Source organism: Parasteatoda tepidariorum, chromosome 1, assembly GCF_982258835.1.
Source record: "Parasteatoda tepidariorum strain Cologne lab strain chromosome 1, Ptep-v5.0, whole genome shotgun sequence".
Taxonomy (NCBI): Eukaryota; Metazoa; Arthropoda; class Arachnida; order Araneae; family Theridiidae; genus Parasteatoda; species Parasteatoda tepidariorum.
Window position 1 is genome coordinate 118,361,317 of NC_141755.1, and position 18,121 is coordinate 118,379,437.

Consider the following 18,121-nt stretch of genomic DNA (forward strand, 5'->3'; position numbering starts at 1 on the left):
CGATCCAACTCACGATCTTTGGACATGGGCCTACCGACCAAGCTACCCCTGCCCCCATATGCTTCGTTGTAAATCAGTTAAGCTAAGGTCGTATGTCAAAAACTAGTGTTCAAATATGTTCCTTATAGAAGTTATTTAAGGTGCCCTAGTAATCTTTAGTCCACCAACATCCTGAGCCACACAGCAAGAGTGACGCTTAACTTCAAATTTTGACCAAACTATATTAGAAAGAACTTTCTAGTAGAACCGTAAAAATTCCATTTTGTGCGTGAGTATTAAATACTGGAATTTTTCTAATCAAGATTCTTAATCTGCAAATTAAACCACACTAAAAACAAAAATTTTTAACCAAAAATTTAATTTATTTTCAATATAAAATACACAGTACAGATAAGATTTTTACAATTTATCTTTTAATATAGTCTAGCATTACAAAAAACTAAAAATCTACAACCAAAATACTTTTATGATATATAGTACAAATATCAGAGTAAAATTTCTTTCAATTACTGTAAAAAGTTTCAAATACTAGTTCAATACAATTATACAATGTAAATATTTACCATTAATTTGTTTCGTTAAACATTTACTACTAATTTGTCCCGGAAAAAATTTAGTATTAAAAATGACAACGTTTTCATTTCGTTTATGATAAATTTTCCACATTACTAAAAAGCAGGTGATTAATAAATAGTATAATATTGTATATTGCAACTAGATCTAATAATCCTGATATTGCAACTAAATCTGATAATTTTTAAATTAAAAGTTTTAGATCTTTGTAAAAGGACTGTTTTGTTGACTAGAGTTTTACAGCATGTTATAAAAAAAATCAAACTTCAGAAATTTTACTAGCAGAGGGGAAGGAATTTCCAAGCAGTTCAAGTTATTATTAAAATTTTAAGCCATTAGAATTTAATTTTGATTAGTATAAACTAAACTTTGAAAAAGAGATTTCTTCGATTCATCCAAAGTGAAAATCCTCCTTTCCAAAATGATAGATTCAGTTTCATTAAATTTCAAATCCAAATAAAACGTAGTCTTCTTGCTAATGTAATTGATAGAGTTTACAATGATTCCTTTTAATGTGAATTTGTTCTGTTACTAATTATATTAAAATACAAATGTTCGCAATCTAGATATAAATAAAACCAACTCTGCGATTATGACAACACTTTAAAATTAAGTAAACTCCCAGAAATTCAGAAAAATTTTACATTTTGATAGCTGATTATTCAAACTTTGGCATCTTTAATATTTCTTTAAAAATATGCAAAACTGATTTGGATTTATTGTAAATATACTAAAGCAATATAGTTCTATATTCAAATTTATACTTTATAGTTTGGTATAAGTTACAACAGGATTTTTACACCAATAATGTTCTTATATACGCATTAGATTAATTTTAGTGTCAAATGCTCACAAATTAATGAGTTTCAAAAATGAAAATACATAAATTTCTTAGCCAACACATCAGAGGAGCATCAATATACATCAATGACATTTACATTATGAAAAGTTATAATTTATAAATTCCGTTAGGTACATATTTTATAATATAAGTTTCATTTTATGCTAGACACATAGATTACACATTCGATATCTAAGACAAGACTGATTACATAAAGCCTAAAAAGCAGCGGAATATACAGTTTAAGTCGATGTTAATTTAGCTGATACAAAATATTTAAGAAAAACTAAAAGTTTAAAATTTGAATAATTGTCGTAAAGTAGAATTTAATTAAAAATAGTATTAAAAGTAAATTAAATAAAATGTACACTTTACAAGTTAATGCACGGCATATGCTTCTCTTGTTTGTAAAAAAAAATTCAGGTTTCCCAAACACAATTTTAAAATATGCTGATCCAAAAATATTAAAATTGACCTAAAAATAAAAATTATTTATCTAATAATAAACCGCTAGTTTCAAGAAATTTCCTAAGTGCTTAGAATTTTGAATAAACAAAACTGTTAAATGCAATTTAATGAAACTCACTCCGGTCGGTAACTGAATTTGTTTTCACGAGATTTTAATAAAAGTACGAGTTAATTGTTAAAGTTTTCATTTTCACAGACACTTTGCTAAAATTTCAAAATCTACAGAAAAGTTTTATTACCATTTTTAGGCCGATTATAAGGTAATATATCGAAAGTACAATAACTTTAATAGTTACGCACTTTTAGCATACAAATCTTAGTTTACCATTTTCTTGAGTTGCTTAAAACCAATTTTCATACAACTTAAAAATTAAAAATTTAGTTAATTTTGATAATTAAAAATTTTTTTTATCCAGCTCACACTTCCTTAATTTCTAAGTTACAATATATCACTTTGACGTCTTAAATTTCTTAACGAAAAGAGAGTTCTAAATTAAAGTATAACTGCTGAGAGTTTTTGCGTACGGCAACGTACACTAGGGAATCTGAAACTTTCGAAACTGCTGAACGAATGTGGACGTCGGAGAGGGCCGTCTACCGCTACTATTTCTAACTCCACACTTGTGTAAGACGAAAAATTTCGAAATTTTTGAACAATTTTTTTTTGTTAGCGCTATATCAATCTCCAAATCAAACAGAAAGATTTCAAAGAATTAATAGTAATTAAGTTAAGTGTTTAGAAGTCTACGAATCTCAATAAAGTTTAAAACTATTTGATTTTAGTAGCGCAGAAATTTTTGGTTACTCTTTCTAAAAATGTCAAATTGCGATTGTAGATTTGAGTCATGCACCGATGATTAATTTATTCAGTATTCCTGTTACCAAATTAACGGTTAATATTTTGCGTGCGTGCGCGTATGATACTACTTTCGCTCTAACCCTCCCACCTCCCTTCAAGGTCTATACAGCTTGATTTAATCCTGGTGTTTCGATTTAAATTAAAAATCATGATCGTCCTGCAATCGTTTTCCAACTGTTTATTTTTTAAAATTTTGCTTATCTGTCAAAGCAAGCTACGTTTGCGTAAAAAGTACTTGAACGTATAACTTCAATTTCACCTGTCATTAAAATTTCGGCCAAATTGTATTTAAAAAAGATATATAACTCACACACCTTTATTGAAAAAAACATTGCCTATCCATCTAAGAAAAAAAACTGTTCTACAAACCATATTTTACTTTTAAACTAAAAACTTAAAATATAGGCAAAACTGAAAATTTAGTAAACCAAAATTTTCGGAAAAAATTTATAATTTATTTTGCGAAATTTTCTGCACAACGTTAATTTAAAATTTTTTTTTAACTCAATTCTGCATGTTTGGTGCTTTATAGGAGTTTAAGGAAACTAATTCCACCACTGAAGCAACAAGTTAATGTTAGATGTTAAGTTAGGGTAAGTTAAGTGATTAGTAAATTAGGAATTATTTTGTTACTTCAGCAGCAAAATTAAGTTACATTAAACGTCCTAAAAATTATAAAAATTTGCTAAACAAGAAATTTGGAATTTTATTTGTCTTTAAATATAAAACGCTAAAAAAAATCTCGAACATAAAAAATTTGTTAACTTGTAGACATTAACGTGTTGGGGGAATTTCAACAACTTTTTTAAAATTATCCGGATAATATATCCCGACTTTTAAATATTAAAGTAACTGCTTGTTTTTACATGAATTTTTCAAATTTTATATTCGGCAATGACTACATAAGTCATATAAACCTTGGCATGAGAGTTCGTATATTATTTATTTTAACAGCAAGTCAAAGTATGTAGAACAGTAAAAATATGCTAAATTAATTATATATTTTTCAAATGTATTTAGAGAATTAAATTAAATGTATTAAATTACTGAAATTCGGATTTAAAGTAATATCGCACATTATAATTTGTGTGTGTGTGTTCACTGCCCTTTAAGTTTATTTCAGTCTAGCTTTCGATTCAAAGTTATGAATCCGTGAAAAGTGCAGAGGATATTTTGAAATTTTATTTCTCGCAATTTTGGTGTATAGAATTTTGTGTGGATCCGTTTAAGTTTCGTTAAAGGGATTTTTATTTACAAAACTTAATGCATCAATAAAGAAGAAATGAAACATGTCTGCGAACTTGTTTAGAGATTTTATTCTTTAATGCTCCAGCATGAATACTAAAAGTTAATTTAAATAGTTTGTGAACTACTGTAAAACAAAGTTCATAAATTATGCAATTAGAGACAGTAATAACTGTTTAATTTAAGAGTTTTTGTATTTAAGTCGTTTCGAAGTTTGAACGTCAGTTTTTTCTTAAAATTAAATTATATAATAATAAATTAAATCAAATAAATATAAATTTAAAAAATTTAAGCTTAGATCATTCTAAACCACTCCAGCATTGTAGTACCGAAACTATAGTACAACCTTTTCTACATACTTTTATTTACGATTTATTCACTTTAGTTCACATTGTCTAAAGCAAATTCTATTCTTTTTGGTAATTATCATATAACTTAATTAAAATTTAGTTTATTTTGAATACTGAACATTGTTTTTTATCCAGCTTTTACTTCAATTTCTAAGTCACAATATCTCACTTTGAAGACATAAATTTCTAAACATAAAGAACGTTCTAAATTAAAGTACGTCAGAGCGGAGAGTTTTCACATACAGCAACGTACAAGTGGGGAAGAGGGAGCAGACCTGCCGCCTACCGCTACCAATTCGAACTCCACACTTGCTCAGAAATTTCAAAATTTTCCGTCTTACACAAGCTTTTATGTTAGCGCTATATCAATCTCCAAATCAAACAGAAAAATTTCGAAAAATTAATAGTAATTAAATTAATAGTGTTTAGAAGTCTACGAATCTCAATTAAGTTTTAACCTCGAATTTAGTAGCGTAGAGAATTTTCGGTTACTCTTTTTAAAAATGTCAAATTGCGATTGTAGATTTGAGTAATGCACCGATGATTAATTTGAACTAACAGTTAATATTTGGAGCGCGAATGATACTACTTTCGCTCTAAACCCCCTTCATGAAGGTCTATACAACTGTGTATAATCCTGGTGTTTCGATTTAAATTAAGAACAGTAATAGTCCTGTAATTTGGCTGTTTATTTTATAGAATTTAAGCTTATCTGTCAAAACTAACTACGTTTGCGTAAAAAGTACTTAAACGTTTAACTTAAATTTCACTGAAATTAAAATTTCGGTCAAATTGTATTTTAATAAATATAACTCATACCTTTATTAAAAAACATTGCCTACCTATTCTAGTAGTACACAATTTCAACTTAACATCTCAGGCACACAGATTTCCAGAACAGGTAGTCTTAAAACATTACTACAGAATAAAACGACATAAAATTCTATCATTCGTCAACTGATCTCATGCTGGGATTGAGCTACGAAACTGGAATAGAAAAAGAGCAGTAATTTCCTAAATATAGCCTAGCGGCCTTAATTCGATCAAATTTTCAATGTTTAAAGAGAGCAGGCACATTTTAAAAATCAATTTAACTGTTATGAAATTTTATGTAACCAGAGCTTATTCTACTTCCCATTACATAATATACTAGCTCATAATAACTTTGTTCAGCCTTTTAGAAATTTTGAAAACTTTGGGAAAACTTTAATAAAAGCATTTTCATAACTTTTCATATTAAAACGCAGCAATCTGTTTTAATACAAATCCTTATTTTTTTTAAAAATTTATAGAGATTTAAGACAGAAGACAGTATAATTCATTGATTGCTAATAATGCTTTAAATTTTAGACTGGATTCTTTCTGCAGAGTTGAAAATAGTAAAAATCTGTATATTAGAGGAAAATATGGTATCGGACGAGGGGTGCAGACGATTAAGAAAATGTGTAGTCCTTGTAGACAGCTATATTTGCATTTTGTTTTATATGTGCTTCTTATAATTGTTTAATATTTTGTTTTTACCTTTCCTTTTTAAGAATTTTAAAGCTTTTATTAGTGAAAATTCCGTACTACAGTTAAAATTAACTAATAGAACTTTAAGATAGAACTGCATTTTTATCTTGAAACAGTTTTCAACGCTTTAAAATACTCAAAATATTACATCAGGCAAGATATTACGAAGATGCAATTTGAAAAAATCACAAACAATTAGGAAAGGTACAAAATGTACTACACCTTCACGATAATAAATTTGTAAACTTTCAAGTATTAGTTTCTTTAAAGAGAATCACTTCATTTAATTATATTTAAAAATTTAATAAGCTTTAAAAGATTTTAAACTGCTGTTTAGTATTTTATGAAGGAATTCACTATTTTGTGTTCGTAAAAATAAAAACTGTTCCACATGCTAATATTTTACTTTTTAGAAGGAAGAACTCAAATTTAGGCAAAACGGGAATATTATTAAACCAAAAGTTTCTGGAAAAATTACATTTTAGATTTTTTTGCGAAATTTTCTTTATACCGTTAATTTTAAGTCTTTTTACTCAATTCTGCATAATATTTGCTGTTTTAGGGGAATTTAAAGAAACTTATTCCACTACTGAAGCAGCAAGTTAGTGTTAGATGTAAAATGTTAAGGTAAGTTAAGTGATTAGTAAATTACGGATTATTTTTCTACTTCAGCAGCAAAAATAAGTGACATTAAACTTCCCTGAAAATTTTCCAACCAAAAATATTTGAATTTTATTTTGCTTTAAATATATAAACGTTACAGCCTTTAAGTACTTTAACAAAAAATATTCATTCATAAAAAAAAATCAGTTTAGTAAGTTGTGAAAATTTTTCCCCTCTTCTAACTCGTAAATGGCTACAACTTTTTTAAATTATCCAGATAATACATCCAGACTTTTTAACTATTAATGTAAAAACAAGCAGTTACTTCGATAACAATTTTAATTTAAATTTTATAATCGGTCTTAACTACACTAAGTCTATATAAACCTTTGCATGACATGAGAGTTCGTATATAAATTATTTTAACTGCAAGTTAAAGCATGTAGAACAGTAAAAATATGCTCAAATATACAATTAATTTAGAAACCTAAAATTTGAAGTCCTGTTTTCCTTTTAATGAGCACCTTTATAATATCTCCCTCTGCTTAGAGTGTAAAACATTCCTCTATTAAGTTAAGACTGAATTCCTTCCTTTGTTTTTCAAAAAATTACTTAGCTATAAATCTAGTTTTGTACATGAGAGGTAAATTTATATTACAGTATACAAATAATATTTTTTTTCAATGTATTTAGAAATTTAAATTAAATTTATTAAATTTGTATTTAGAATAGTATAGTACATTATGACTTGTTCACTGTCAAGTTTATGATTCCAAGTTATGAATCCGTGAAAAGTGCAGGGGTGGAGGATATTTAGAAATTTTATTTCTCACAATTTTGGTGTATAGAGTTTGTGTGGATCCGTCTAAATTCAGTTAAAGAGATTTATTACAAAACCATTAATGCATCAATAAAGAAGAAACGAGACATGTCTGCGAATTTGTTTAGAGATTTTATTTTTGAATGTTCTAGCATGAATACTAAAAGTTAATTTAAATAGTTTGTGAACTACTGTAAAACAAGGTTCATAAATTAAGCAATTAGATATAGCAATAACTGTTTAATTTAAAAAATTTTGTATTTAAGTCCCTTTTTCGAAGTTTGAATGTCAGGTTTTTGTTAAATTAAATTGCGCCAAAATTTACGCTCCAAATAAATACAAATTTAGAAAATTTAAGCTTAGATCATTCTAAAGCACTCTAGCATTGTAGTACCGAAACTATAATACGAATATTTCTACACACTTTTATTTACGATTTATTCACTTTAGAATTTGCTTTATACAATGTGAACTATTCTTTTTGGTATAGGAGTTCCTGATTGAAAACCCCATTCTACTTCACGCTAATATGAGCCAAATTTCCCCTAGTAAAAGAATAAACTAAAGTTCGAATTTAAACTTTTTTTTATAACGGAATTTTTAAGCATTCTAAAAAAATATAGTTGACAAATTTTCTTGGTACAAGGTGAATGTCTAGTACAAATGTTTTAAATTACTGGTATCATGGCAGCGACAGTTTTTTAAAAAAATGGAGTGATACAATAAAGTTAAACGACGAGAACAGTTTAGAGTTTAGGAAAACTGCGTGCCTGAGGAAGATAGAAATATGGCAGATAATTCTTTTGCATTTAACAGAAATGTACCTAAAACATTTTGCTAGAAATTTTGAAAGTTTGCGCAGAAGGCTTAAAAAGTAAATCTTCGTAAGAAAATTAAGACTAAAACTTTCTCGAATACCTTAAATTCCGGCAAAAGTTTTTTTAAAATATTAAAGCCAAAATCTAATTTTTTTAACCTAGTATTTTTATCAATCATGAACTTTTACATAGTTAATTTACTTTTCAAAAACAAGAGAAATTATTATAGATAACAGATCTAAGATAACATCTTACAGATAACAATGAAATTTGCAATGAAAAGCACCGAAGATACGAGACCAGTCAATAGAACATAAGTAAATGTTGAAGACCTGAATACTGCTATTGTGACAGAGGTGTAGCAGAGAAATCGCCATGAGTTTATCGTAGAAGGAATACATGAAACCAGTAGTTCCTATCTGCCAATCTGAAAACAAAAATATTTGTTACTTCCTAAGCAAGGAAAAAATGCTAAATCCTTAAAATTAGTGACCTAAACTCAAAAAATTGTGGCTACGACTTTACACTTAGGTGTAGTGAAACGTCATACATGCTTCTATTGATCTAGATGTTTCCGTACATCAATAATGCTCTTTTACAACACTTTCAGTAAAGTTTGTAATTTGTAGCTGTTTTACTAAAATTTGTAATTTCCTTAAGAGGACGCCATGTCGCGGAATAAAATTTTACTTATTACGATAAGATATAAAGCAATAGTCATTCATTTAGAATGTACGTATACAATATTTCATAAAATTCTTTGGGAAACAACATTCAGAAGGCTTGAATCCAAAGCAAATTGAAATAGAATTATTTCCTTTACAGATTTAACTAAATTTTCTGAGAAAATTTAGATATAACTAGAAACAAACTTGTTTTTGTGGATTGTTTAACAAAGTGGAAATCGAACTCCTTTTAGACAAAAAATGTCGATTATTTGAGAATTTAAAAACTTACTACGAAAAGATTTGTGAAAATATTCCAGAATGGAGTGAATTTGGTGACATCATTTATTGATTTCAAATTATATCTTTTAACATTTATATGAACTCGCGATTTGGTATTAACTAGAAACAACACAATTTTAAGAATTTTTCATCATATTCGGGTAGATATTACACGAGTGTTTACAGTAAAAGAAAGGATTTTGCTCAATTTATATAAAAAAAACTGAAGAAAAGGGATTCTTAAGCCAATGTAACATAGGGGTAAAATTCATCTATCATAACTGCTTTCTTATGTGATACTTATAAAAATTGTGTAAGATTGCACATGAAACAAATCTTGAAAAATTGAAATAGATGTGGAAATTCTAATTGAAAATTTCTTAAAATTTAATTCAACACTCCGTGTTATATGTTAACAAATTTACTGATTTTTTGCACCATTTAAATTTAATAATTAAAAATATTTAGACCAGGGTTGACAAGATTTCACACAGAATTACACACGGTAAAAGAAGTTTTCACCAAACACCGATCAGTATTTACCAGAATCTCAAAGAATTACTGAGAAGTGCTGTCACCAATTATTCACCAAATTTTAAATTATCAAAAGTAAAATAAATGTGTTTATAATTTTAAAAATTCAACACATATATTTTGCACTTTTATTCATATGTTTTCAATAAATATAATTTCAGCAGAAAAATTTTTTAATACCTTTTTATGCATACTTTTTAAATACGTATTTAATTGCAGCTCGCGAAAAATTTTAAATTTTTAAAAATGGCTCGACTATCAAGGAGCTTGGCCACCTCTGTTGTATAGTGTAAAGTTAACTATGCTGACTCTTGTGTACCTTATGGACTGTAATTATAAGTTATGCTGTTACTAAATTTTTAAAAAATATGGCGTCTACTTTACACCAAGTTCTTGGTTCTCTGCCGTGGGGGTTTAAGGGTTAGCCTTCCAATGTGGTGAACCGGACCCGAATCCATTAATGGCTGGTTGACAGTAATTTCGTTCCAAACTTGCCCCAACCACAGCGCTGATGCAAAATATCCTCAGTGGTAGATAGATCATGTGTTACAGTCACATTACCCTCAGGCTAACCGTGAAAGGTTCTTTTGGTCTTCCTCTCCATGTAACGCAAATGCGGGTTAATTCCATCAAAAAGTCCTCTACGAAGGAAAATCCGCCCCCCCCCAATACTTGATCCAAAAGTTTCCTGTCTTCTAGATTCGGTCCAAAATTAAAAGGCTGCGTAGTTGAACATTGGTAGCAGTAAACACAAAAATTGGGTCTGCTGTTGAATGACGGTTATACAATATAAAATTAAAATAAGCTTTAAAAATTTTCATGAACTTCTAAATGTGGGAGTCTTAAGCATATTCAATAGAAACTATTTAATTCAAAATGAGTTTTGTTATTTGTTTACCTTAACTAGATTCTTATCCTCAAGGTGAAGCATTCGTGTGAACATTTCGTAAATATTTAATATTTCAATATAATATTCTCTTACATAATAAATTTTATATATATTTGTCAATGGTCAATATTTTGAGAATATCTTAGAACCAAATATGAACACATATAATTTTATCAACATAACTACTTTAAAAGAACGTCCAACTGTGGAATCACCCTTTCGAAACGTAGTTTCAATTTCCAAAAACTTTTCGGGCACGGTAAAAACTATTTACTGACCAATTAGTAAACAAATCTTAAAATTGAATAAGTGAATTATTCAACGTTTGTGATTCAATAATCACCCCAACTGTGTTTAAATAATTTTAGACTAACCATTTAATATACAAACAGAAATCATTATTTTCGTATAATACACAAGTCAATCAATAGCAAATTTTAAAAGCCAAACTGAAAAAAAACTTTAAACCTATTTTTAAAAAATTTAAAATTCTAATAATTTAAACATAATGAAAAAGAAATAAACTTTACTGCCAGTTCATAGAAAGTTGAACAATTCATCAAAGACTTCTCAACTGAGCAAAAATATTTTAAAGTTTGGGTTGAGACTAAAATTTACCAGTATTTGCAAATTAAAAGAGAATGCAAATTGCTTGGAGTTTAAATTTATGAATGTTTATAAGCTAGATAGAGGATTTTTAAAAATTTTCAAAAGGATTCCTTCAAATAATTTTAAATTTATATCGAATAACTAAGTTCTAGATGCGACTATCAGCACCTTATTTTTATGCCTCCTAAATTATCAAGATAAAACTTTATAAATTTAATTCATACAAGTTTCTTCACTCTATTTTGAATAATAGAATCTATGTAATATCCACAAACAATTAAATTTAACGATCTCAAATATTTATGGGCCAATAATTTATAATTTTTATAAAAGTATTTTCAGATAATACTTATCAGTTTTAAAAAAAATAGCGTTAAGAAAATTTGTCATTTTAATTTTAATCACTTAAAATTTAAAGGCAGCTGACTTGCATAATTTTTATTTTATTTTTAGGAGTTAAAAAAATAACCTTTATTTGAAAATAAGAATTTGACAGATCAGTTTTGCAATATTTTAGGTTTTCGAAATAAATTTTAGGACGTTGTGGAACCTCTAAAAATTACGAATTACGCCCTTAAAAATATTTTTACAGAATTTATTATGAGTCAACAGTCACCAGAGCGAATTTTGCAGTTTTTACTTTACGCAATTGAAGCAAATTACTTTACTTTCCCCAAAGCAGAAAACTTTAAAATTAATATACTCAAAATAAGATTCCACTGCATCAGAAAATTAGATAAGGAAATCAGGTTTAAAAACATAGCAATCTTAAAGTTAAATAAATTTGAAGTTAATATTCGGTATACCTCGTGTTAGATCTGAAGAGGCTTAAAAAGTAGACTCACTACTCTATTATTTTTATATTTATTTTTTGTCAAACAAGTCAGTCCAGATTGGTCAAAATTTAGATAAATTATAATTTAAAATGAATATAACGATTATAAACAGCTATAACTAATCAAAAATTACTTATCTATAAGATTAACATAGAATGTAGATCAGTGGTTACCAACTGGCCAAGCGTTTTTTTTTGTGACCCGTGAACTAAAATATTAGTTATCATTTTTGCGAACAATTTTCGTAAAAAATTTATATGGGTTTAAAGTACTTTTCTTTGTTAAAAAACCTTGTTTCTTCGTTTCTGTGAAATTTAACATGCCAACGTTGCAAAAAAAAAATTTCAGTCAAAATCTACTTATTTTAATTTGTAATTAAATACTTTCGTTTTGTACAACTTGATAAAAATCTGACAGTAATATTTAGTGTTGCTTTAAACGTAAAATGAGTCCTATATAAAATTTTGATAAAGTTGCGGCCATCCATTTGACTGATGTTTTTAATTACGACCTTCGGCCTCATGTAAGTTGGAAACTCCTGATGTAGATGGAATTTTTTTCACGCTTGAAAATCCAATGTCAACCTAGATTTAAGGTTTTAATATAGATGGCTGTTTTCCAAGGTTTTGGATGAGGGTAAGGAGCATAGAATAGAGCAGATTGTCACAGATCTAGTTTTGAGGTTAGAAGGTTTACACGTAAACCGCATAACAAACCTTTACATTAAAAGGTTTTTGCTGAGTGAAAATAAACATTGATATTTGGGATTAATTTTTAATTACCCTGTATTTAACGTTTGCACTCTTTGAAAATTTTTAAGTGTTATAGTGACAGCCCTAATTCCTCAAACTGGAGAAAGAAGTTTATCATAAGAACGTAAAAGGTATCCAGGGTTAAAATATAAGTTATGTAGGAAAAAAACTCACCCTTTTCTTCATATGCACTTTAGATGCATTTACAGCCAAATATTTTCATTGTCTCGTCTCCAGATACACCCAAACATCTAGCCGAATATTTCCACCATCATTATTGTAGTCTCATCTCCAAATAGAGTAGGTCTTTTCATGCATTTAGGCAAATATTTCCACCATCATCATTGTAGTCGCATCTCCAGATATATTCTCCATAAAACCACATCCATTTTCCATGTAACCTGGATGAAAATCTGTAAGAGATTGTGATATTACTTTAAAAAACTAAAATTAAATACTTAAAAACGTCTTAAAGAGAGAGCAACATTTTTAACTGGTCAAAAGTTTGAGTCTTCTAAATCTACGTAATTAGTATAAAAATACAATAATCAGAACTTTTCGAACATTTGAAAAACTAAAAAATTTGCACTAATATTAATCTTCAATAAAGTTTATTTTATACATATATATATTTTTAAGAAGTCCTAGCATTACCACCATACTTATTGCCAAAAAATTTTCAAATTGTTTCTTATTGTTGGCTTACGTCGCACTAGAGCTGCACAATTTGCTATTGGCGACGGTCTGGGGAACATACCCGATTAGGATAAATAGCAAATTTTACAAGTCGAACCGAAAAAAAGGTAACTTTAAACCTATTTAAAAAATTCTAAAATTCTAATAATTTAAACATAATGTAAAAGAAACAAACTTTGCTGCCAGTTCATAGAAAATTTAACAATTTGTCAAATTAAAGACTTCTCAACTGAGCAAAAATATTTCAAAGTTTGGGTTGAGACTAAAATTTACCAGTGTTTGAAACTAAAGAAAAATGCCGATTAATTGTTTGAACTTTGGAATTTAATTGTATGGAATTTATGAATGTTTATAAGCTTGAGAAAGAGGATTTTGAAAATTAAAATTTTTCTAAAGGTCTTCTTCAAATAATTTTAAATTTAGTACGAATAATTAAGTTCTAAATTTGACTATTAGCACTTTATTTTAATCTTAAATTATTAAAATGAAACTTCAATCTAATTTATACGAGATTTTTTATACTATTTAGAGTAATAGAAGCTGTGTAATATCCAACAACAATTAAATTTAATGAACAGAAATATTTATTGGCCAATAATTCAGAATTTTTATAAAAGAATTTTCAGGTAATAGACTAGTACTTATCAGTTTTAAAAAGTCAAATAACGTTAAGAAAATTCGTTCATTTTAATCTTTTGCTTAAAATTTAAAGGTTACTGATGTGCATAATTCTTTTATTCTTAGGTGTTGGAAAAAATAAAGTAACAGATTTTTGAAAATGTATGATAACTCAGTTTTACAAAATTTTAGGTTTTTGAAATAAATTTTAGGACGCTGTGGAACCTCTAAAAATTAAGGATTACGCCCCAAATATTTTAAATAATTTATTATGAGTTCACAGTCACCAGACCGAATTATGCAGTTTTTACTTTACGCATTTGAAGCAAATTACATTAGTTCCTAAAGCAAAAAACTAAAGTTCATGATAAAAACAATACTCAAATAAGATTCCACTGAATCAGGAAAAAAAATTGTACAAGGAAATCAGTTTTAAAAACATATTGCAATTATTAAATTAAATAAGTTTGAAGATCACCACTTGCTTATTTTTATAATTTATTTTTTGTCAAACAAGTCAGCGTTGAGTGATTGAAATTTGGATAAATTATAGGATAATTCAAAATGAATATAGCGATTACAAACAGCTATAACTATTTAATCAAAAATAATTTATCGATATGGTTAACATAGAATGTGAAGTGACGCAGAATCCTGCGCATGCGCGAGTTCATAAGTGAAAATAGAGAGTCCCGTGCAGAAAGTATTCCAAGTGTTAAAATTTGCCATTTAGTTATCACAGTGTAGAGAAGATTTCGCCAGCGTTATAATCAAGAACCTCCAAATGAAAACAACCGCAGATGGCATAAGATGTTCGAAGAAACGGGAAGTTTGTGCAAAGGGAAAAATAGCGGAAGGCCACCTACCTCAGAATGTTTGACAAGAAAGGACTACCGCCTAGATGGGGTCTAGGTGACCAAGGGAAGTTGCATAGAAAAATCTGGTGCATTTATACAAAATGTTGAAATTCCTTCTAGATTCTGTGTAAATTTTATCGATACTTTTTCATTAAATAGTTATAGCCGCTTGTAATAGCTTATATTAATTTCGAACTACCCTGTATTTAACGTTTGGAACCTGAAGATTATTAAGTGCTATAGTAACAACCCTAATTCCTCAAACTGAGGAAATTTTATCATAAGAATGTAAAGATATCCAGGGTTAAAATACAAGTTATGTAGGAAAGAAAAACTCACCTATTTCTTCATATACACTTTAGATGCATATCCAGCCAAATATTTTTATTGTCTCGTCTCCAGATAAACCTACACATCTAGCCGAATATTTCCAGTCATTATTGTAGTCGCATCTCCAAATAGAGTAGGTCTTTCCAACATTTAGGCAAACTATTCCACCATCATTATCGTAGTCGCATCTCCAAATAGAGTAGGTCTTTCCATGCATTTAGGCAAACGTTTCCACCATCATCATTGTAGTCGCATATCGAGATATATTCTCCATAAAACCAAATATTTTCCATGTAATCTGAATGAATATCTGTAAGAGATTGTGATATTACTTGAAAAAATTAAAAATACTTAAAAACTTCTTAAAAAGAGAAACATTTTGAACTGTTCAGAAGTTTGAGTTTTCTAAATCTACGTAATTAGAATAAAAATACAAAAATCAGAACTTTTCGAACATTTGAAAAAAACTAAATAAAAATGTGCTCTGATATTAAACTTCAATAAAGTTTTTAAAAAATTTTTAGTCCTTCCAGCATTACCCCCACAATTATTGCCAAAAAGTTTTCAAATTGTTTCTTGTTGTTTACGTCGCACTAGAGTTGTAGACTATTGGTAACTGGTCTGGGACAGATCCTTGAGGAAGATCCAAAGAAATGTCATCATAATTTTGATCCTCCGCAGAGGGGATAGCTCCCCTGCTCGATAGCCAGCCAACCTGCATACAAAGACTAGCACTTTTCGGTAGAACAGTTTAACGAGGACCGATACCGCACACTGTCTCTTTGCAGGCCGATCAAAGTGGTCACCCACCCGCACACTGACCGCAACAATTAATGCTCGACTTCAGTGTTCTATTGGGAATAATGTCTTGACGATCAGTCCACTTCGGGACTTATTCATGATTTGTACAACATGTTTTGATTCATTTATGAGAAGCACAACGTTATTAATCGGTTTTAGAAATGAACGCTACAAGTACCTGCATTTAAAATGAAACATTGTGTAAAATAAACTACCCGAGTTCGAAATAGCAGAAATGAAAGTTTTATTTGGAATCTCACAAGGGTGATAATATATTTTTAGAAATTCGATTAATTAACCTTAAAAATTTTGTTTACTTTTTAATTGTTAAAAAATTTAGCACTCTTTGTATAATGTAGGGTATTTTTATGGTGTATTTCTTCATATTCTGGTCACAAAAACGAATTTACTAGACTTACGATATGCATGGCATAAAATTGATCAAAAGGTAAATTTATTTAAATTTAATTTTCTTAAAGTCTTTATTATAATTAAGATTTTCAGCCAACGAAAGTAAATGCAAAAATAAGTTTACATAAGTAAATGCTTTGTACAGACATACAAAGAAATCAAAATCCTAAAATTTTCAGCAATAAAACTATTCCTACAGTTTCTCAATATAGTGGCACTGGGTTTTAAGAGGTTTTTAAAGTTGTGTAATAATTTCTGTATTTTTTTCATAGAGACTAAACCCTAGATTCTGTTGTGTTTATAATCAATACTAAGTTTCAAACCTTTTCATTTATATTAAAAATTAATTTCATATACACTTATAAAATCCATTAAGGTATCAAAATACACAGAGTGGTTAAAATTTGTATACCATACTCACCTTTTAATATCCAGGATTGGCTAGGAGCCTGCAAACTTAATTGTACGCAAAGTAGTACAGTTTGATAAATAATTAAATTTTAAAAATAACTTGACAATAAAAATTTGAAAGGAGTCTTGAAGGCTTTGTAGAAATAGTGTTAAAACCCTAAATGCGAAGTAGACGTGTAAACAAGGACATTACCTACTTTCTCATAAACAAAATTATAACAAGAGTGGTAGATAAATTGTAAATCTAATCGACTTGTGGAAAAAAAATAAAACTATAGAATTTCGTTGCTCCGTATGCGAAACTAGTGGTTGCCGGTCACCAATCCTTAAAAAAATTAGATTTGGAAAAAAATATTTTTAACTATACTGCTATCATAGCAGCAAGAGAAAATCTTTAAGTTTCAATGAATTTCCTTTCATTAAGAAGCATCTAAGAACGTAAATAAAATAAGACTAAAAATACTCAGTTATGTAACATATTAAAATCCTAATATTATAATCTATTGTTCCGAATAAACAGTTCTTAAAAAATATTTTTAAATAACTAGTTTGACCATACTATAAAAGAAAGCAAAATTTTGAAAATAAGAAATTGGTATAAATTTACATTTGAATTTTTGCAAAATAAAATTTTCGTACAAATTACAGAATGCTAAAATTTCAGAAATTTATAAAATTGCACCATAAAATTCAGTAAATCGATAACGTATCTCAAACGAATGCAAGGATTCTAAAATTAAGTATTATAGCTACTTCATATTATTATATTCTGAAACACGATGCACATATGAACATATAGAATTAAATATTTCAAGCGCAACAAAACGTTTAGGTGGGTTTACATTGGGAAACCTAGAACAAAGAGTGCTACGTGTTACTTTTTATTGACTACTTATTTTAGAATAAGAATACATTAAACCACTTCAAAAGTATAATCAAGCAAAATTCGGCAACCCAAATTCCGTCTGGTAAATTTGAAAATTACTAGGCGCAATTATTCATACATTAAAATAAAGAAAGTAAACTTACCTGATCGAATCAAACTTCACAATTGCAGGGTACACAAACTTCAAATCACAGACATAGTATTTACTTTTGATCGCAACACCGAAAAAATCGACTCGTTCGTTGTAATGGAACTGAACAACTGAGGCCTTAAAAAATCGACTCGTAGGCGACGAAAAACTAAATATCGCACTCTTATATAGGTTAAAAAAAACTGTGCGTGAAATTACTTCCGGTTGCTGGTTTTTGCTTAATAAGTGAAATTTCATATAGATAGAGTCTCTTTGTCCTAATGGTATTTTCCTTCCACCAAACGTTGTGAAGGATAGAAATGGT

At 28.4% G+C, this 18,121-nt stretch overlaps 1 long non-coding RNA gene across 1 annotated transcript; it reads right to left on the reverse strand.

The window, feature by feature from the left end:
- Nucleotides 1–341: 341 nt before the first annotated feature.
- On the reverse strand, nucleotides 342–18,016 carry LOC147816784 (uncharacterized). The gene is made up of 4 exons (XR_015429134.1): nucleotides 17,810–18,016; nucleotides 15,167–15,467; nucleotides 12,831–13,069; nucleotides 342–8,516 (listed from the first exon to the last, which is right to left on the reverse strand). It is a non-coding gene; the product is annotated as an uncharacterized LOC147816784 (long non-coding RNA).
- Between the last annotated feature and the right edge of the window lie 105 nt (nucleotides 18,017–18,121).